We start from the raw sequence: 23,681 nt of genomic DNA, 5'->3' as shown, positions 1-23,681 counted from the left end.
AGCAATTATTTTATTCTTAATTGACAATATTTTCCTTTTTCTCTGGCAGGTTAGGTTAGGTGTGGTTTTGTTTGTTTGGCTAATGGTAGAGAAATAAATGTTTTAGAGTTTATCTATTTTGCCTGATTTTATATCATGTCTACTCTATCCAAGGCAGTGGTGATTCAGTGGTAGGATTTTTACCTTCCATGCAGGTGACATGGGTTCAATTCTGGCCAATGAGCCTCACGCACAGCCACCACCCGTTTGTCAGCGGAGGCTGATACGTTGCTTTGCTGTTAGGAAGGTTTCAGTAGAGCTTCCAGACTGTGACAGCCAGTGAAAATCCTGTGGATCACAGTGGCCGGATCTGCATCTGATCAAGGCTTGGCGCAGCACAACTGGCAGCATTTCCTTCTGTTCTGCACGGCCTCATCTTGAATCAGGGGCAGACTGGACAGCAGCAAACAACAACAACAGCACCTACATTGTGCTGTCTGGTTTAATCTCCTTTCATAACAATTACCTACATCTTTGATTATTTTCAATGGAAATAAAAAAAGCACCAGTGGGGTGGGAGAAAGTCCTTAGGCAAACTCAAGGTCTAACTCAGTGTTTAGTTTTTAGTTGTAAGTCTTAGATTTTTAGAGCTAATAAACTCAATGTAATGAGTTGCGAGTGGCATTGTTTATAAAAAAGAACTGAATAGTAAAAATAAATAAATAAAAATGCATCACATGTGGTAAAGAAAATAGGATTTTATGAATATTTTGTTCAACTCTGTGTGTGTGCATGGGTGTGAGTATACCGGGTGGGATATAATTCTTTAAGGCATAGTCAAAATGGTTTGATAAACCTAAAGTATAACACTTGCAAAGTTCCAAGTCACTTTAATGCATTAAAATCTTCCTCTTCTGATCTGAGGTGCTCCCTTTCAACCCACCAGTGAGGAATGAAAGCCTCATATCTAAAATCACTGCTTCTGGTAACTTAGCAGAAATAGAAGCTAACGTTTCTTCCCAAGAGAATATCATTGCCAGTCCCAAGTAGTTCATAATAATTATTTCAGGATTCCATGTCTGAACGAAGAAGCCATAATAAATAATTCACAGGCTTGATTTACTTTATGATTTGAAACATCAGTTTTCTACTAACTTTCCCTAAAAATACTTATAAATACAATGAAAAAGACAAAAACACCATCAATATCAGAAATTGAGGCTATTAAATAAAGTAATGCCAGATGGAGTTATATTGAGGAAGGCTTGTCTTAGGTTTCAGCTTGTGATAAAGAAACTGCCTAAAAGAAGGTAGAAACTTTCTTTAAATTCTTATTTAAAGAAACTTCAGACTCAGTCAGAAAATTTGGCACCCATTTTGATACTGTTTTTGAATGAGTCCTAATTTTTTAGGGAGCCAGAATAATAAACAACAGTAATAGCTAACAATTATTAAACAATTAATATGTGTGGTATCATCTCCAATTTGTCAATAAGGAAATTGGGCATAGAGAATTAAAGTAACTTAGCCAAAGTCACACTGCAATTAAGTGATGAAAGTAAAATTTTATCCCAGGCACACTGATCCCAAGCTCTGCATCTCAAGCCAGTATAACACAGTGCCACTGAAAATTACTCTGAAAATGACCTATTGTACTATTCAAAGTAAATTTCAGGAAACAGTTTAATATTTTCAGTAGACTTCAAGAACTCTATGAAATACAATTCATTGACTCAAAAAAGCCTTTGAATCTTTAGAAGAATATCTTCATCAAGGCAGTTGCCCTAATTAAAAAAAAAAAGTTGTAAGGGAAAAATAGCTAAGGCAATAAAGCAGTAGGACGAGATGAAAAGGGAAATTAATAAGTGAAAGAAGTAATTAAGAGAATCTAAAACAAAGAAAATAGAATTAAAGTATATACTGGTGCATGTAAGAGTAGGACTGAATGACCTAAATTTAGAACAAATGTCAAATAGATTAAGTGGTAAGATTGTGTAGATCTGAAGGACAAAGAATGAAGACACCATGCAAATTTGACTGATGTCTCTGAAGGACAGAAAACATGGAAGCAAGGAAACTTTCATACAGCAGAAGAAAAACAGTCCTTCACTAAAAATAACCAAATTTTTTTTTATCTACAAGAGCAGTATATTGTATCTCAGAGAATGCTAAGACATAGAGATCATTAACAAGATAAGGCACTAGGAAATTATTTTTACCTATAAGACTGAAAAAAAAAAAAATTTAGACCTAAAGGAGAAAAGAGAGTTTCACTGCAAAAAAAACAAGCTAGCATTAAACTTATCCTGAACACCTTTAAATGAGAGAATGCAATATTGTACAATACTAGACAATGTTGTGTATGAAAAAAAAGTGTGTGAGCTTAAATTTTATGTCAAGCAGTGTATGTATGAATGTTGCCTATGAAAAACAGAAACATATCACATATGTATCATTTAAAAATTGCTATCTTAAAAAAACTGCAATTTCCAAGAATAATTGGAAGTGATGGGTCATTGAAAATCTTGGATTACCTCTTTAATAAGATGTAAACGTATAAAAAAAAATATAAACATATATATATGCAAAAATAAAAAACCACTCCTGTTGTTGTCGAGATTCTGACTCACAACAACCCTATGGGACAGAGTAGAACTACCCCCATAGGGTTTCCAAGGAGTGGCTGGTGGATTCAAACTGCCAACCTTTTGGTTAGCAGCCAAGCTCTTAAACATTATGCCACCAGAAGATATATATATATATATATATATACAGAAAGCCCCCACATTTTTGTCAGTTTGTTGTACTGTGGGGGCTTGTGAGTTGCTGTGATGCTGGAAGTTATGCCACCGGTATTCAGATACCAGCAGGATAACTGAAGGTGGACACGTTTCAGCTGAGCTTCCAGACTAAGACTAGGAAGAAAGACCCGGCAGTCTACTTCTGAAAAGAATCAGCCAGTGAAAACCTTATGAATAGCAGAGGAACATTGTCTAATATAATGCCAGGTTGGAAGGCATTCAAAAGATGACTGAGGAAGAGCTGCCTTCTCAAAGTAGGGTAGACCCTGATGACATGGATGGAGTAAAGCTCTCAGGACCTTCATTTGATGATGTGGCATGACCCCAAATGAGAAGAAACAGCTGCAAACATCCATTAATAATTGGAACCTGGAATGTACAGAGTATGAATCTAGGAAAGTTGGAAATTGTCAAAAATGAAATGGAACACATAAACATTGATACCCTAGGCAATTAGTAAGCTGAAATGGACTGGTATTGGCCATTTTGAATTGGACAATCATACAGTCTACTATGCCAGGAATGACAACTTAAAGAGAAATAGTTTTGCGTTCATTATCAAAAAGAACATTTCAAGATCTATCCTGAAGTACAGTGCTGTCAGTGATAGGATAATATCTATATCCCTACAAGGAAGACTAGCTAATACAACTATTTTCAAAAGTATGCACCAAACACTAAGGCCAAAGGTGAAGAAATTGAAGATTTTTATCAGCTTCTGCAGTCTGAAATTGATCAAACATGCAATCAGGAGGCATTTATAATTACCGGTGATTGGAATGCGAAGATCGGAAACAAAGAAGAAGGATTGGTAGTTGGAAAATATGGCCTTGGTGATAGAAACAATGCCAGAGATTGAATGACAGAATTTTGCAAGACCAATGATTTCTTCATTCCGAATACCTTTCTGCACCAACATAAACAGTGACTATACACATGGACCTCCCCAGATGGAATATACAGGAATCAAATCGACTACATTTGTAGAAAGAGATAAAGGAAAAGCTCAATATCCTCAGTCAGAAAAGGCCAGGGGCTGACAGTGGAACAGATCTTCAATTGCTCACATGCAAGTTCTAGTTGAAACTGAAGAAAATTAGAGGAAGTCCATGAGAACCAAAATATGACCTTGAGTATACCCCACATGCATTGAACACTAATGATCCAAGACCAGACAGGTTGTGGAATGACATCAAGGACATCATATACGAAGAAAGCAAGAGGTCATTGAAAAGTCAGAAAAGAAAGAAAAGAGCAAAATGGATGTCAGAGGAGCCTCTGAAAGTTGCTCTCGAATGTCGAGCAGCTAAAACAAATGGAAGAAATGATGAAGTAAAAGAACTGAACAGGAGATTTCAAAGGGCAGCTTGAGAAGACAAAGTAAATTATTGCAATGACATGTGCAAAGAGCTGGAAATAGAAAACCAAAAGGGAAGAACACACTCAGCATTTCTCAAGGTGAAAGAACTGAAGAAAAATTCAAGCCTCAAGTTGCAATAGTGAAGGGTTCTATGGGGAAAATATTAAATGACTCAGGAAGCATCAAAAGAAGATGGAAGGAATACACAGTCGTTATACCAAAAAGAATTAGTCGACTTCAACCATTTAAAGAGGTAGCATATGATCAGGAAATGATGGTACTGCAGGAAGAAGGCCAAGCTGCACTGAAGGCATTGACAAAAAACGAGGCACCAGGAATTAACGGACTATCAATTGAGATGCTTCAACAAATGGACTCAGCACTGAAAGTGCTTACTGGTCTATACCAAGAAACTTGGAAGGAATCTACCTGGCTAACCAATTGGGAGAGATCCATATTTATGTCTATTCCTGAGAAAGGCGATCCAACTGAATGTGAAAATTATTGAACAATATCATTAATATCATGCTCAAGCAAAATTTTGCTGAAAATCATTCAAAAGTGGCTGCAGCAGTATATCAACAGGGAACAGCCAGAAATTCAGGCTGGTTTCAGAAGAGTACTTGAAACCAGGGATATCATTGCTGATGTCAGATGGATCCTGGCTGAAAGCAGAGAATACCAGAAGAATGTTTACCTGTGTTTTATTGACTATGCAAAGGCATTTGACTGTGTGGATCATAACACATTATGGATAACATTGCGAAGAATGGGAATTCCAGAAGACTTAATTGTGCTTATGAGGAACCTGTACATAGATTAAGAGGCAGTTGTTTGGACAGAACAAGGGGATACTGAGTGGTTTAAAGTCAGGAAAGGTGTGCATCAGGGTTGTATCCTTTCACCATATCTATTCAATCTGTATGCTGAGCAAATAACCCGAGAGGCTGGACTATAAAGAAGAAGAATAAGGTATCAGGATTGGAGGAAGACTCATTAACAACCTGCGTTATGCAGACGACACAACGTTGCTTGCTGAAAGTGAAGAGGGCTTGAAGCATTTACTGATGAAGATCAAAGACCACAGCCTTCAGTGTGGATTACACCTCAACATAAAGAAAACAAAAATCTTCACAACTGAACTAATAAGCAACATCATGATAAAAGGAGAAAAGAATGAAGTTGTTAAGGATTTCATTTTTCTTGGATCCACAATCAACACCCACCGAAGCAGAAGTCAAGAAGTCGAAAGATGCATTGCATTGGGCAAATCTGCTACAAAGGACTTCTTTAAAGTGCTGAAAAGCAAAGATGTCACCTTGAAGGCTAAGGTGTGCCTGACCCAAGCCATGGTATTTTCAATCACATTATATGCATGTGAAAGCTGGATAATGAATAAGGAAGAATAGAGAAAGTCTGACGCCTTTGAATTGTGGTGTTGGCAAATAATATTGAACATACCATGGACTGCCAAAAGAATGAACAAATCTGTATTGGAAGAAGTACAACTAGAATGCTCCTAAGAAGCAAGGATGGAGACTGAGCCTTACATACTTTGGACATGTTGTCAGGAGGGATCAGTCCCTGGAGAAAGACATCATGCTTGATAAAGTAGAGGGTCAGTAGAAAAGAGGAAGACCCTCAACGAAATGGACTGACACGGTGGCTGCAGCAATGGGCTCAAGCAGAGCAATTGTGAGCATGGTGCAGGACTGGGCAGTGGCACATAGGGTCTCTATGTGTCGGTACCGACTCAAAGGCACCTAATAACAACAACAACATACACAGTGATAGAGAGTCAGACCCTGGGTGGCTAATTGTAGCGGAAAAGTTGGTAGCCCAAACCCTTGGAAGACAGGCCTGGCGATATGCTTCTGAAAGATCATAGCTTTGAAAACCCTATGAAACAGTTCTATTCTGCACCCATAAGGTCACTATGAATCAAAATTGACTCATTGGCAATTAACTACAACTATATATATTTTTTCATATATATAAACACACACATGAAAGTTAAATATAAAATGTATAAAAATGTATGAAATATTTTAAAATCAACAATTAATAATAATTCACATATTTTAAGTAAGGATATCATATATCTGTGAAGTTTAAATCAGTAAGCAATTTTGATTATATTATGTAAAACTCATTTTTAAAAAATCACTGGAAGAAATGTCCCAAAATGTCAAGAGTATTTCTCTGTTTAGTAAGGCTGTAAACAGGAAAACTCACTGCCTTTAGTCAAATTCTTCTTGTAGTGACCCTATAGGACAGAGTAGAACTGCCCCATAGGGTTTGCACACAGTGACTGGTGGATTCTAACTGCTGACCTTTTGGTTAGTAGCTGAACTCTTAACCACTGTGCCACCACGGCTCCAGTGAAAAAGCTATAGATAATTTTTTTTTTTCTTTCTACTTCTTTGGATATTGTAAATATCACCCTGACTCAATCATTTATTATTTTCTTAACAAGAAAATTAAATATATTGATAAATAATTGATAAGAAAGCTCTCTGTGATGGCTAATTTTTTATATCACTTGGCTAGGCTATGGTCCCCAGAGGTTTGGCCAAATACTAAACTGGTTGCTGTTCTATAATGTAATCTAATGCAATGGAATGTAATCAAGTTCTACAATGTACAGTGTAATGCAATCAATCAATCAGTTGAGAAGAGAGTTTCATTAGAGTGTATTCTGCCTCCAGATGATAAATATTTTGGCACAACTCAATCTTTGTATCTCCACCCTGTACTTTTTCCATCACGTCACCTGATCTGCAGAACTTGGGAAGTAAGCCTGCAGACGTCTCCAGATGCTGCCTGACCTAAGGATTTTGGACTTTGCAGCCTCTACAATTGTGTGGGCCAAATCCTTGAAGTAAATGTATGTGTGTGTATATATATATATATTACTGTATGTTTAATCACTGTGTGTGTGTGTGTGTGTGTGTATATATATATATATATATATATATATCACTGGTTCTAGAGAATCCTAAGGCAACCTCCTTGCCCAATACTCCTCCCGAGAGCAGCAACCTAAGCATTGGGTTTTATGTATGTACATATATATATAAAATATATATATTTATATATATATGTCCTAATTTTTTCATTGACATAGTGCAAACACTGAAACAGCCTGGTATACAGCAGATATGTGTCACAGATTGAAATGTGTCCCCCAAAATATGTGTCAACTGGGTAGGCCATCATTCCCAGTATTGCGTGGTTGTCATCCGTTTTGTGATCTGATTATCCTTTGTTTTGTGATATGTTATAAATCGTAGCCTCTATGCCTGTAGTTATGGTCCCATTTGGGAGTAAGGTGTCTCTTATACTAATGAGGCAGAATTAGGTCATGTTAAAGAGGATCAGGGTGGGATGTAACACCCTTACTCAGGTCACAGCCCTTATCCAATGTAAAGGAAGTCTCCCTGGGATGTGGTCTGCATCACCTTTTATCTTACAAGAGATAAAAGAATAGAGTAGTGAGCAGAGATAGAGGGACCTCCTATCAACAAGAAAGAAGAGCTGAGAGAGGGGTATATCCTTTGGACTCAGGGTCCCTGTGCTGAAAACCTCATAGACCCAGGAGAAGTTTGATCCCAAGACACATGGAGATCTCCAAGGAATGCTGGGCCCACTGGTATTGAAAAGAAATACTGACCCTCTTCCAGAGCAAACAGAGAGAGAAAGCCTTCCCCTAGAGCTGGCATCCTGAATTCAGATTTCTGGACTCCTATACTGTGAGAGAACAAATTTCTGTTTGTTAATGCCATCTACTTGTAGTATTTCCGTTATAGTAGCATTACATAACTAAGACAACGTCGACATATTTTTTGAATGAATGAAAATAATTAAGAGAAAAACATCTCAAGAACAGTGGTGTTTTATTTTTTTAAGTGAAATGCTTTTAAAAACAAAATATTACATGGAAGTAAATTATGTATTCGTACATTACATCTATTTTTAAAAGTGCCAACATATAGCATTTACTTATCATGAAAGCAGTCAATAACAGTAAAAATTAATATATTAATGGATAAAAATGGATGCTAACTGTTGTAAAATGAAGTCTTATCATGAGGCCCAATATGTAAAGCAGACAAAAACCAAGTTGTACTGTTCATAGTAGAGATGGACATCTACCTTCCCTGTTCCTTTTTCCCCAATATGGCCTTGTGGGGGCTCCTAGAATCCTTTAGACAAAGTTGGAAAGTCACTGATACAGCTAAGAACAGTACACAATTTTTGTTTGATAGCAACAATTAGTGGGGTACTGTGGCTGTTTGAATGGCATGGAGGAGTCTGAAGTCCCTCAGACGGGTGCAGCAATCAATTAGTTAAGTCTTCACAGGCTTGGTGGTTGGAAGGAGTATAATTTGTTTTAAAAGGTGCGTTTTCAGTTTTGGTATTTAATTTTTTTTTAAGATAAAGGATGACCTTTATAAAAAGGAGTGCTCGTCATCTCTTTTTCAGGTCATTTTCAATCCTTTTTTTTTTTGTGTGTGTATGTGTATGCATGTGTGTTAAATGGTATCTCTTTTTTGTAATTATTATTTTGTTGTTATTGTTGAGAATATACTTAGCAAAACACACATCAAGATCTTTTATGTAAAGTAGCTAAATACTGGCGTTTCAGGGAACAGTTTGAAAACCATAGTTGTAGACTAAATCTATTCAAGTGATTTTCCTTTTATAGAAGTAGGAGTGAGGCTTGTTCCTCTAATAGTCCATTATTTTCAATGGGTTTCCCTAAAAAGCCTTAGGGGAAGTTGGCAGTAATAGAAATTATGCTTGACCTTATTATTATCATAGGAATAGAGATAACTATATTTTTACCCACAAAACAAGGTCTTCCTTCTCTACTAAAGAGACTGTCCATATCTATTTTGACAACTAGGTCCTGATTAGAGTCCAGAACCTATCAAGAACAGCTCTTATTTCTGTTTCAATAAGACATAATTTCAGCAAACTACCAGAAAAGGTAGTTTCTTCTCTGTTCTCTTAAAAATAAATAAAATCCTCAAAAGGGAGATTTTAATTTCTGCAAAAGAAACTGATTGGCCAGTGGAATTTGAGATTTTAAACAGTAATTGTCATTTGAATACTTCGCCCATCAGGAGAACTTAAACTGACACACAAGGCTCTCTTTGCCCCACTATCTATTATTTCCAGGAGCACTAGTCAGATCTTGTCATGTTCTTGTTGGTTTTGTTTTGCTTCCTTTATCTAATTTTATGCACTAGTCAGATCTTGTCACGTTCTTGTTGGGTTTTTTTTGCTTCCTTTCTCTAATTTTATGTTCCTTAGGCTTTTTTTAGGCTACCTAGTCCAAAATTCCTCCAATCACTACCCATTGCCATCAAGTCAATTCCAACTCATAGCGACCCTGTACGACAGAATAGAACTGCCCCAAAGGGTATCTAAGGAGTGACTGGTGGATTCCAACTGTCCACCTTTTGATTGGTAGCCAAGCTCTTAACCACTGTACCACCAGGGCTTCCTCCAACCATGAGGCACTTGTAAACTAAACTGTTTTTTAGCCCAGGCGAATTATCAAATTCTGATGGTATTAGAAAATAAGAAACAATGAAATCATGTAACCTCAAGTTCTAAAGGTTAGATGATTGCACTTTCTTTGCCCTGAAGTACCTTGTGAAATATATTCAGGTTGTCTAAAAAATCCATCTCTGGCATGTGGCAGGAAGAGATTTCAAAGAACTTTATTAGCTAACCTTTCTCTTGGGCTTTGTTTACAAAAATCCTTGTTTACAGAAAACAAATTATTTCATGTCCAAGCCTTTAGGCCAATTTTTTGATCCATATAAATTTAGTAGATAAAAGGGAGAGAGCCACAAATGGCTTCCAAACAAAAAAAGAAGAGAGAGAGAAAATTTCTGAGATACTAAACTCGTGTGTGTGTGTGTGTGTGTGTGTGTGTGTGTGTGTGTGTCAGTGGGTGGGTGGGTGGGCCAATACTTCAATATTTGATCTGAATAAGATCTAAGCCTAATTAAGCCAACTGTTCTTTTAAAGTACATTCAGTTTCCTCAGGCTGGAGGGTCTACTTAGACAGACGTTGTTGTTAGGTTATGATTTCAACTCAAAGCAATCCCATGTGACAGAGTAGAACTGCCTCACAGAGTTTTCTAGGCTGTAATCTTTACTGGAGCAGATCATCAGGTCTTTATCCTGTGGAGCTGCTGGGTGGGATAGAACTGCCAACCTTTCAGTTAGCAGCTGAGGGTATAACTTTGCATCATCAGAGCTCCTTATTAGCTTGTTAAAATTTAGTTCTTTTTTTGTCCCCTTTCCCTGGAAGAGTGGCTATATTTGTAGCAACAGATGAAAGAATTAGACTTGGGGGAGGGAGGATGTTTAGAGGAGCGAAGTCACTATGAACAAACTTCCAAGCACCCTCGATAGTCAGCACTAGAGGATCTCATGGAAGCTACATGTTTCAGTTGTCTGATGGTTTTGTAACAAGTCATTGCACAATTTAATGGATTAAATTTAATGGATTAAAATAAGAACAATAATTTGTTATCTCTCACTGTGTGAGTCGTTGGTAATAGTAATTAATTATTGTATTTTTGTTGAAGCAAGGCAAATAAAATTATGTTTGTAAAAACAGTCCTTATTTTTAGAGATAAACACTAAACTTTTGTACATGCTTAATACAATGAAAACGAAAGCTGGTTCTTTTAAATGATCGATACAATTGACAAACCTGTAGGCCAAATAATCAAAGAAATGAAGAGAGAAGACACAAATTGTAATATCTGAAATGAAAGAGATGACATGATTACAGATTTAAAGATTGGTTAAATAACAAAAAAAAAAAAAAAAAATTTTTTTTTTAAAGGGTAGAGATGGGATATTATGGACTTTTTGGCCAAAAATTTAGCAACTAGGATGAAATAGATATATTTTTTGAAAGAAATTGCCAAAGGCAGACAACTTTTTTTAAAAAACCAAAACTCGTTGCCATCAAGTTGATTCTGACTCATAGCGACCCTATAGGACAGAGTAGAATGCTCCGTAGAGTTTCCAAGGAGCGCCTGGTGGATTTGAACTGCTGACCTTTTGGTTAGCAGCTAAAGCACTTAACCACTATGCCACCAGGTTTTCCTCACTGCCAAAACAAATTTAAGGAGAAATAGGTATCCTGAAGAGTTCTGTATCTATTTTAAACAATTTAATTCATCAGTACAAACCCTCCCTTAAAGAAAATTTCAGGCTTTAATGCCTTCACTGATAAATTCCACCAAACATTTAAGGAAGAGATAATACCTCTTCTACACAAACTCAGAAAATAAATATAAGGTTGAAATCTTCTCAACTAATTTTATGAGGCCCATCTTACAAAGGCATTACAAATAGAGAAAACTAGAAACCAATATCCCACATCAACATAAATGCATAATTTTTTAACAAAATTTAGAAACTTGAACAAAACAAAATATAAAAATGTTAATGCATTATGACTAAGTGAGGCCAATACCAGCAATGAAATCATGGTTTTACATTTTAAAAGGAAAATGTTTACAGACTTAAACTAGAAAAACTACCTTATGATCTCAATAACCCATTAACCCATTGATTCGAGTAGACTCTGACTCCTGAGCAACCCTACAGGACAGAGTAGAACTGCCCCATAGGGTTTCCAAGGAGTGGCTGATGCATTTAAATTGCCGACCTTTTGGTTAGCAGCCAGGCTCTTAACCACCGTGCCACCAGGGCTCCATACTTTCAATAGATGCAAAAAAAAAAAAAAAAAGTATTCAAATTAAACACCCATTTGTGATAAAAATTCACAGTGAACCAGGAATAAAGAGAAACTAGGTCAACCTATTAAAGGACATATGGGAAATCTGGAGCCAACATCAGGCTTATTAATGAGAGATGAACACAATTTTCCTAAATTTGGGGAAAAGGTAAGGCTGTCCATCTTTATTTAACCTTATATGGAAGATTTTGGCAGTTTATTTTTTTGTTGTACTTTAGATGAAGGTTTACAGAACAAACTAGCATCTCATTAAACAATTAGTACAGATATTGTTTTGTGACATTGGTTAACAACCCCAAACATGTCAACACTCTCCCTTCTCGACCTTGGGTTCCCTATTACCAGCTTTCATGTTCCCTCCTGCCTTCTAGTCCTTGACTCTTGGCTGTTGTGCCCCTTTAGTCTTGTTTGGTTTTATGGGCTTGTCTAATCTTTGGCTGAAGGATGAACCTCGGGAGTGACTTCATTACTAAACTAAAAGGTTGTCCAGGGGCCGTACTCTCAGAGTTTCTGCAGTCTCTGTCAGGTCAGTAAGTCTGGTCTTCTTTTGTGAGTTAGAAGTTTGTTCTATATTTTTCTCCAGCTCTGTCTGGGACCTTCTCTTTTGATCCCTGTCAGAGCAGTCAATGGTGATAGCCAGGCACCATCTAGCTATACTAGACTCAATGTGGTGGAGGCCAGGGTAAATGTGGTTCATTAGGCCTTTGGACTAACCTTTCCTTTATATCTTTAGTCTTCTTCACTCTCTCTTACTCCCAAAGGGGTGAGGCCAGTGGAGTATCTTAGATGGCCGCTCACAGTCTTTTAAGACCCCAGACACTACTCACCAAAGTAGAATGTACATTTTTTTTATAAACTATGTTATACCAATTGAGCTAGATGTTCCCCCATATCATGGTCCCCACAGCTCTCAGCCCAGTAATTAGGTCCCTTAGGATTTGGGATGTGTCTATGGAGATTCCAGACCTTGCTTTCTAAAAGTTGTTCTGGCTTCTCCAGTATTGTGTACTGCCTTACCCTTCACCAAAGTTACCACTTATCTATTGTCTAGTTAGTGTTTTTCCCTTCCCACCTTTCCCCTTCCTCATTATCATCAAAGATTGATTCTTTTTGTATGTAATCCTTTTCGTGAGTTTTTACAGTAGTGGTCTCATACAATATTTGTCCTTTTGTGATTTACTTATTTCACTCAGCATAATGGCCTCCATATTCACCCATGTTATGAGATGCTTCACAGATTCGTCATTGTTCTTTATCATTGAATAATACTCCACTGTGTGTACATACCATAGTTTGTTTATTCGGTTGATGGGCATCAGGTTGTTTCCATCTTTTTGCTATTGTGAACAATGCTGCAATGAACATGGGTGTGCATATATTTATTCATGTGATGGCTCTTATTTCTCTAGGATATATTCCTAGGAGTGGGATTGCTGGATCATATAGTATTTCTATTTCTAGCTTTCTAAGGAAGGGCCATATCATTTTCCAAAATGGTTGTATCATTTTGCGTTCTCTAGGATATATTCCTAGGAGTGGGATTGCTGGATCATATAGTATTTCTATTTCTAGCTTTCTAAGGAAGGGCCATATCATTTTCCAAAATGGTTGTATTATTTTGCGTTCTCTAGGATATATTCCTAGGAATGGGATTGCTGGATCATATAGTATTTCTATTTCTAGCTTTCTAAGGAAGGGCCATATCATTCTCCAAAATGGTTGTATCATTTTGCGTTCTCACCAGCAGTGCATAAGAGTTCTGATCTCTTGCAGCCTCTCCAATATTTGTTATTTCCTGTTTTTTGAGTTCCAGGCAGTTTATTAAGACAAGAAAAGTAAATAAAATTCATGTAGATTGAAGAGGAAAAAAGTAAAATTGTCTTTATTCTCAATAAGAATGTGTATGTAGAAAAGTTTAGAACAATTAACAGTAAGGCTACTGGAGTTAATATGTGGGTTTGACAAGGTTGCAGAATTGTGTTCATAGAAATAGTGAGTTCGTAGAACTCACTTTTCTTACAATATTGTAGCAAAAACATTTGGAAATTAAAATTTTAAAATACAGCTTTTAATAAATAGAAAACAAGAAATACTTAGGGGTAAATTTAATGAAATATGTACAGGATCTATACACTAATAACATGAGAAATTATAGAAGATCAAAGTGAATGGAGAAAGCTATCTTGTTCATAAATTGGAAGATTCAATATTGTTAAGATGTCAATTTCTCTGAAAAATAATCTAAAGATTCAAGACTGGACAGAATTCTAGGACAGGACACACATACACACACACACACAATCCCCCCCAAATATTGGTCAATTGGTCTAAAACTTTTTGTTCTTCTAAAAATACTGTTAAAAAGAAAAGGCAAGCCCCAGACTCTGAAGAATTAAAAAAAATCTACAAATATACCAGTTTAAGGACTTCAGTATACATAAAGAATTTTTACAATTTAAGAAGCCAAATAACTTGATAAAAAGATGCTATAAGCCCTACTCTCAAAGGGCTAGAGGGAACTTTTGGGGTGATCATGACTGAATTCATGACCATATTTATTAGACAAAATTCACCAAATTGTATACTTAAAATTGTTAAACAGTATTATATACATATTATAACTGATTAAGCTGATTTAAAAAAAATGGCTATTCCCTGTTATTGTTGAAGCTGTGAGGTTATAGGTACCTAGGACTTTATCATACTATTCTCTATAACCTATAGGGTTGCTATAAGTCAGAATCGACTCAACGGCCGTGGGGTTGGTTTTTTTGGTATTCTCTACAAGTTTCTGTATTAAAGCATTTAAAAAGGTGTATGTTGCTAAATACTATTACGGAAAGATTCATAGCTCTCTTGGTATATATGGCAGAGCCAATCAGTTCTAAACTGAAACCTGCTGGTGTGGAGTTGATTCCAGCTCATAGCGACTCTATAGTACAGAGTAGAACTGACCTACAGGGTTTCCAAGGCTGTAATCTTTATGGAAACAGACTGCCATATCTTTCTTCCAAAGGGTAGCAGATGCGTTCGAACCACCAACCTTTCGGTTAGTAGAGAAATCCTAAGGCAATTAAATAATTCATGAGTTGACAATATTCCAGGTCTAAATTACAAATGATTAAAGCATGTGTGGATTAGTACATTAGCTTGTCCCTAGATAACCTATGAAGTTGAAGCTAATTTTCAAGGAAGATAATAAGTTGAATTATTCAAATAGAACTTAGAGAAAGTGGAAAAATGTTCCAGCTTCCTGACATTAGAGTTTTAGATGAAACTTCTTTATGTGCAAATATCAAGTCATTAGCCAGTATCATGGATTTAGGGAATAGAAGAAAGACTTCTACCCTTCATGTCACACTTAAGACTTTTAAAAGGTTCCACTCTGAATGTTCAGAAGAAAAGGGAGATGGACCAGTATTAACTGGCTCTAGCCACATTCCCACAAGGAAATCATCATGGATACAGAAGGGGGCAAAGCTAGTTTTTCTTGTTCCCCACGTTAATGTATTACCATGCCAAAAGTGGTTTCCCTGGGTGGCACAAGCGGTTAAGAGCTGAGCTACTTACCATAAGGATGGCAGTTCAAATTCACCAAGAGGTACCTTGGGAGAAAGACTTGGAGATCTACTTCTGAAAAATTAACCATTGAAAACCCTGCGGAGCACAATTCTACGCTGACGTACATGGGATTGCCATGAGTTGGAATGGATTTGATGGTGGGCAACTGTTTTCTTATGCCAAATGCAATCATGGACCTCCCTACTTTCTTTCTTCCCAGGCTTAATCTTTATCTCCTAGTAGATCAGACTGCAAGGGGAAATAATAAATATTATATTTTTTGTCTTTTTTTTTCCCCTCTTGTATCTCCAGTGCCTAGATGAGTGCCTGGCACATGTTGTTGTTTTTGTTAAGTCCATTCTCACTCAAGGCAACCCCATGTGTACAGAGTAGAACTGCTGCACAGAGTTTTCAAGGCTGTGGGCTTTGTGAAGCAGATCACCAAGCTTCTCTTCTGAGTTACCTCTGGGTGGGTTTGAACTTACAGTCTTTCAGCTAGCAGTTGAGCATGTCTTTCTCCAGTCATCGGTCCTCCTGATGACACATCTAAAGTAAACAAGTTAAAGTTTCAGATAATATTCTGTGATCCATAGGATTTTCAGTGGCTAATAAACCAAAAAAAAAAAAAAAAAGTTGCTATTGAGTCAATTATGACTCACAGGGACCCTGCCGGACCTATAGGGTTTCCAAGGAGCATCTTGTGGATTTAAACTGCTGACCTTTTGGTTAGCAGCCGTAGCTCTTAACCACTATGCCACCAGGGTTTCATCAGTGTCTAATACTCAGAAGTAAATTGCCAGGCTTATTTTCCTACTTTGTCTTAGTTTTGAAGGTTCACTGAAACCTGTTCGCCATGGGTGACCCTATTCGTATTTGAAATACTGATGGTGTAGCTTCTAGCATCACAGCAACAAGGAAGCTACCTTAGGATGGCACACTGAGAGATGGATGACAGATATCTTAATTATTCTTAAAAGAAATCTACTCAAATCTACTCTCTCATGCACTGCTCTGGTTTACTCATGTGTGTGTTTCTATAACAATATTGCATTCTTTATTGTTTTACACTAGTGTATTTTCAAATAATATATTTCTAGTAAATACATACGCATTAGTATATATCTTCAGTATAGCCAAGGGAATTTCTAGAATCACTTAGATCACTTAGTTGATAAGTTACAAGAGTATTTTCAAGTGGTAAAGTTTTACTTTATTTTAAACATTCACCCATGTTTTCATATGTTTTTTTGTATGACTGTACTGATAAAAAAAAAATGTTGGAGTATAGCATAGCTTTGAACACTGTTTAAAAATATCAGTCTAAGGAAAATATAAGATATAACTTTTCCAAATGAAAGTGGGCTGTATTTAGGGAAATATCCAGTTTTTATTATTTTTTTGGCATCAGGGGCTAAGGTAACAACTGTTATAAACTATAGAGTAGAGAAAACCAGCTTGCTGTCTACGCCAGGAGTCATTATTCTATATCATGTCATCTAACTCTTTGGGGCTGTGAATTCTTGAGGCTTTCTCCTTATAGATGAAGGAAGTCTGTGTGGGGTCTGGAAATTGCCCACTTCTCTGTAAGCCTTACCCCTCCTCCCTTTCTCCCCTGTCCAGGCAACCCTCATGCTATTTTTTTTTTCAACTTTATGTTTTCCTGTATTTCACTTCACTCCCCACACCACTGCCTTTTCTCTTGTCACGCTGGGCATTATATAGAGCATTCACACTGTTATTTTCTGTAAAAGATAAAACAGGAAATCTGGATAATAAACAAAGTCATTTTTGAGTGATCTTTGAATTCCCTTATACTCATTTCTCTTGATAACAGAAACTCCCATCCTCTGCTTCTGGAACAAGTCTTTCATCCTTTATCTCAGAATTCCCTAAGTCTAGATAAACTATACATACTGTTACAGTACATTTCATTTCCTTCCTTTAATTTTGTAAATGTTTGACATTAGTCAGTACTCTAAAACAGAATAAAAATAACACCATAATTGTATATTCATCCAGAGAACATGTAACATGACTTGATTTCTTAACACTCTATTTGCCACAAAAGGGTTAATATAAAATCTGTCCTCAGGGTCCTGGATCTGTTGCTGCAAGAGTGGTCTTTGGCTATAAGTCTGGCTGCTGTTGTGTCTCTAGTTATCAGCGTGTGTCCCGAGTATATGCAAGGGCTTGGATTGTCACTATAATGAGGGGAAGGGCCCATTCAACTGGATCCCAGCCCTATAGAACCCAGTCCAATAAATCTAATAATTCAAGTTATTTAAAGCATAAAATTCAGCTAATACATAGTTAAAATTCTGTAAGTCCCAGGTGTCAAGAAATATCACAGGTGATTGGGTAATTCTGTACTCAAAACCCAAAATAAAATTCAGTTGTAGCAAATGCAAGGGAAGTTTAGGAATGGCTCCCCAGTGCTAAGCGGTGTGTTGGTAAATGTTCAACAACTGGCTCTCAGGGGATAGAGGTGACCTAATTTATGCCATTTGCTGATTTCTCTGGTGTAAGTATTCCTACGAGCTACCTGTTCCAAGCTACCTGGGAGATAACCATGAATATAGAGTTCGGAAGAAATGCCTGCAATTGACCTTTGAGAACTGGTCTGAGCAGACTTTAGCACACCACCATGAGATAAACCAAAGAATGTATTCGAATTTGACCTTAGATTTTATTTTGAAGTCAACGTTTTAGAAACATACATTCCAAGCATCACATTTTGCTACTAAAAGGAAAACATTAAGAGTGTTTTAGGGTAGAATGTTCCAAATCAAAAACATAAACAAACTTCAAGTTTGAATTGAGGACCACATTGTTTCTGGCGTGGGTTTAAACTCAGTTCACACAAGCAGTATAACTGTTTTTAGTTTCCATAACTCAGTTTCTTTTTCTAGCCTCCATCATTTCATGTTGGTGGAAGTTAATCTCAATCATTTTGGGATCAAATATTTTTCAAAAGTGTCATATAGCACTAGAGAGGCTAATGAAATAATAAGACATCAGTAGTGAGACGTCAGCTTCAGTGCCATCCATTCTCTGTGGTATCTGCTGAGCTAGTTGTAGAACAGTGTGAATGTCAGTCACGGATCAGTGCGGTAACGATGATCCCAACTATCAGCTGTATGGCTCACAGGTCTGCAAGTTCTACTGACGACTTTTATGGCATTGTGGGGAACATGGATCTGTTTTGCCCATGTCTCTCTGATATAAGGATAGCTGAGGCTGCATCTGTCTAGATACAATGTATAATCACTTCTATTTGAGCTGCTTTGTTGTTGGCAGCAATCAAGTCAGCCCCGAACTCATAGAGACCCCATGTGAAAGAGTAGAACTGATCCATAGGGTTTTCTTGACTGTAATATTTATGGAAGCATATCGTCAGGCCTCTTTACCACAGAGCCACTGGGTGTGTTCAAAGCTTTGGGTTAGCAGCCAATTGCAGACCATTTGTGCCAACCAGTCACAACTCCCTCTGCTCTCAGGACCCACAAACCTCTGCATTGTGCTCTTTCTTGGGAGCTTGGTCCAAGCCTTTTTCTCACTGAGAACAACTTTTATCCTCGTAATTGAAATTTCTCTTCTAAATATCCTCCATGCCCCATGCCACACCCATCCTGGGACATTTATCTTCTCTTCTAGGTTGAGAGGTGAGGCAGAGGGGCCTTGATGTGAATCATGAGGTTTTATTTCACATGTTTTTCCAGGTCACTTTGCTTTCCCTTAAGGAGTTAAAGTTTTGGGACGCGTAAGTTGGGGAAAGTTCTTTTCTCCTTGACAGTGTTACTTTCCTCCTCAAGTAAAAGAGTACAAGAGCGATAAATACTGTAGCACTAAGTGGGGAAAGAAAAGAGCAGGGAAAGGAACTATCAGGGGAAAACCCCTTCTATTATCATAACAGAAATATCATACTATGGTAGGTTATTGGAGCAGCAATTCTTGTTTGTTAGCTAAATGTTTCTCTCTGAGTATAGAACTGCTAGGAAACTACTGTGTCTTACTTGCAAAGAAGCTTCCCCTTATATATTAGATTCTGAGAAACACTGAAATTATATGCAAAAAACAAAATTTTAAGGAACCCCTGGGAAGAGAACTTAAATAGCTAAGGAAATTCAAGGGAGTTTAATACCACAGCAGCCAACAACATAATGGATTGAGCTAATATAAACTTCCAGGTCCCACAGCAAATACGTAGAAAGATTACATTATTAACAAGCAAAAATCTCAGAAATCACCAGAAGCCAAAAAAAGAGAGACAGGGAACTGAAAATTAGATCAATAAGTTTGTTATAAGCTCTTGAAATGATGCTGTGGGGGCTGGAAGGCTGTCAGAGAAGAGATGAGTCCTACGGACTAGACGCTGAGTTGGTCATGCCCATTCTGGGACAGAAAGTGTGGTCTTAAGCCATGTGGCAAAGAAAGGTAGATCTAAGATTACTACTTAAAGTTTGGGCGTGCCACATACGTGCACACATATGCACAGACACACACAACACATGACTTAGTCAAATTTTGGAGTACTTTGTAAGAGAGAGAAAAAATCTATATCGTCTATATCTGTATCTATAAGCAACATCATGGTAAATGGAGAAAAGAGTGAAGTTGTCAAGGATTTCATTTTACTTGGATCCACAATCAACATCTACGGAAGCAGCAATCAAGAAATCAAACAATGTATCACATTGGGCAAATCTGCTGCAAAAAACCTCTTTAAAGTGTTCAAAAACAACGATGTCACTTTGAGGACTAGGGTACTCCTGACCCAAGCCAAGTTTTTTTTGATCACCTCATATGCATGCAAAAGCTCGACATTGAATAAGGAAACCCAAAGAAGAATTGATGCCTTTGAATTACGGTCTTGGTGAAGAATATTGAATATTCCATGGACTGCCAGAAGAATGAACAAAACTGTCTTGGAAGAAGTACAGCAAGAAAGCTCCTTAAAACCGAGGTTGGTGAGACTTTGTCTCATACAATTGGGACATGTTATCAAGAGGGATCAATCCCTGGAGAATGACATCATGCTTGGGAACATAGAGGATCAGTTGAAAAGAAGACCCTCAACAAGATGGATTGACACAGTGGCTGCAACAATGGGCTCAAACATGGCAATGATTGTGAGGATGGCTCAGGACTGGGCAGCGTTTTGTTCTGTTGTACATAGGGTTGCTATAAGTCAGAACCAACTCAACGGCACCTAACGACAAAAACAATATATCTATACCTATATCATCTGTATCCATCTCTCATGAAACTTTGAAATCCCAGGACTGTGCTACATGTAGTATAATGTGAAGTCTGAATTAAGATCAGCTCTATGCTGTATTTTTTCTATGTTGTGGAAATCTTTAAGCCAGGGGTTATCATAAATTTGAGATTGGTTAGATGACTACCTCTCTCTCCTTTTAAGCAAATTATTTTTCCTCTTGTTTTGTACTATTTTTCCTTCAGAACAATTATTACCAACTGACACATTGTGTGATTTTATGTTGATTTTTATACATTTTCTGTCTCCTTCGGTAAAATGCAATTTTCTGGATGTCTGGAACTTGTTTTATCCTTACCACCTAGAGAAGACGGCCTGGCACCAGTAAATAAAAAAAATAATAATAATAAATTTTTTTTTTTTTTTTTAGTAAATAGATACCCAAATTTTCCACTGTGGTGTGGTAGCTGCTGTTGACACAGCCACTAGAAGAAGGGTCGGCAAACTGAAATAATAAAGAGATTTTAAATTAGAAGAATCAAAGATCCTCTGGTAAATGGATCTAAAATTAGTAGATGAAAGCAAGCAAGAAAAATAATTGCATATAAGTACAAAAAATTACAAACATATTCTTTACGTTAAAGGCACTACATAACATACTGAAAAAGAAATCAAATGTCTCTTTGAAGTCATAAGTGGAATGAATTAGAAATCATGAGGCAGTTATACCGTAGGTAGAGGCTAAGGGCTTGAGCTCTGGAATCATTATTTCAGAGATTCAGTTGAGCAAGTGTTGCTCTTTAAGGCTTTTTAGCACCTGCTTTTTTTTTTTTTTTTTTTACTAGAAAGGGAGAGAATGAGAGGGAGAAGGGACAAGAGTTTCGATCCAAGGAGGTCAGCGGTTTTCAGAGTTCTCCAAAGTACCTCAGAAGCAGAAAAGAGGATTCAAGAAAAATCCTTTTTTCAGCCGCTTATTACTTTTCCAGTCCTAACTTGCTGTCCTGCTTTTTCCAACAATTTCTGCCTGCAATCTGTCATTTACATTCTCCACTATACTCTGTTTACCACAGTCTTAAAGCCATTTAGTTACGTAGTTCCTATTTGAACTCTGGTCCATTTTAAAGGTAATTGTGGACATGTGTATGTTTGCCTGAGTCTACCTGGTTCCCTGAATACAAGGAAACCGAATAAAATTGAACGGTAGACCTCTTCTTCCTTTTCTTGATTTTCTGTTTTATTGTGCGCATAAGTTATTTTAATCTTCCATTCACTACTTTGGGAAAAGGCGATAAGTACACATTTTACTGTGTATCTGTTGCAAAACACCATTTAGATTATTAACTGACTCACCTACCAATGTGAGTGTACTTGTTCGCAAAAATTAGTATGCCTTTTATCAAAATGTGGGCAAATGGCCTTATTGTGTCTTTTATTATCATGTGGATGTGGTGTGTAGTTTGGGTGTGTAGAAAGAAACATGTTTATTAAATTCATGTATCACACTGTTCTCTAGATACTTACTCTCCAGATAATTTCCAGATATTTTCTTTGATTATTTTGGTCATATCTATGGATTTGAACTTTGAGAATGGGAAAATCTTTGTGAGCTTTAGCCCTTATATAAGATGCAAGATTTATGAAATTTGAATGAACCTATCAAATGTAATCAGTTTCTGTCAAGAGGGGCTTTTTATCAAGGAATAAAATCTTATTTAAAGAAACATTTAGAATATGGCAGAGGAATGTAAACAAAAGAACAATTTGTGACAGATATTAACCAGTTATTTAATTGGCTAAAAATATATACATATATAAATATATATGTAAATTTTAATGATGTCTTTTGTTGAAGTTATATATTAAGATAACACATAAATATTAAAAAATAAGAAAAATGAAATATAAATGATAAATAAGAATAATGTTTTGATATTATTCAAAACGAGTGCTTGGTTGGCAAGTAAGGAGTAAATAATTTAAAACAAGAATATCAATTTGAAATATTAATATTTAGGAACTATCCTGAAATTAAGACAGTATGGTGGGAACCCTGGTGGAGTAATGGTTAAGTGTTAAGGCTGCTAACCAAATGGTACTCAGTTCAAACCTACCAGGTGCTCCTTGGAAATTCTAGGAGGCAGTTCTGCTCCGTCCGGTAGGGTCACTATGCGTCTGAATCGACTGGACAGCAATGGGTTTGTTTGTTTGTTTTGGTGGTATGGTGGTTAAAGGGCTCAGTTGCTAACCAAAAGGTCGCCTGTTAGAGCCCACTAGCTGCTCCATAGGAGAAAGATGTGGCGGTTTTCTTCCATAAAGATTTATAGCCTTGGAAACCCTGTGGTTTCTGTCCTATACTGTCTCTGAGTTGGCATCGATTCGAAGGCAATGGGTTTGGTTTTTTGGATCCTGAATTTTATTTTCATGCTAATTTGCAAACTTTAACTAATACCATCTCCCTAATATGCTTTTTCTCTAGTCATTAGGAATAGTTATTTTATTTCCATAATCTTCTGAACTTCAGTGAGTCTTTAGCATTATCAGCATGATATCTTCCTTCCTTTAAATATGTCTTCCTGTATGTGCTCATAATCATTGGCTAGGTAGTTAGCCAAATAATTAGTCAACAAATGTTTATAGACCATATTTTAAAATAGGATTATTACAATGTGTCCAGATGGTTTACATGTATCAAAGAGCTTTCCATAAATGACCCGTGAACTTATAATTAATATTTTATGGGATGTAATACACAGAGAGATAAGGTGAAAATCCTCTGGCTTAAACCCATTGCAGTTGAGTCAATTCTGACTCATAGCAACCCTACAGAACAGGGTAGAACTGTGCCATAGGGTTAAATATCTGTTAATTAGAAAGGATTAGAAAGGGCTTGGGCGGTGTGATGTATTGAGGGCAAACTAGTTAACTTTGTGTACTTTTCAGAAATTGAATATTTTGGCATAGGCT

This window comes from Loxodonta africana, chromosome 5, assembly GCF_030014295.1.
Source record: "Loxodonta africana isolate mLoxAfr1 chromosome 5, mLoxAfr1.hap2, whole genome shotgun sequence".
Classification (NCBI taxonomy): Eukaryota; Metazoa; Chordata; class Mammalia; order Proboscidea; family Elephantidae; genus Loxodonta; species Loxodonta africana.
This window is presented reverse-complemented; position numbering follows the sequence as displayed.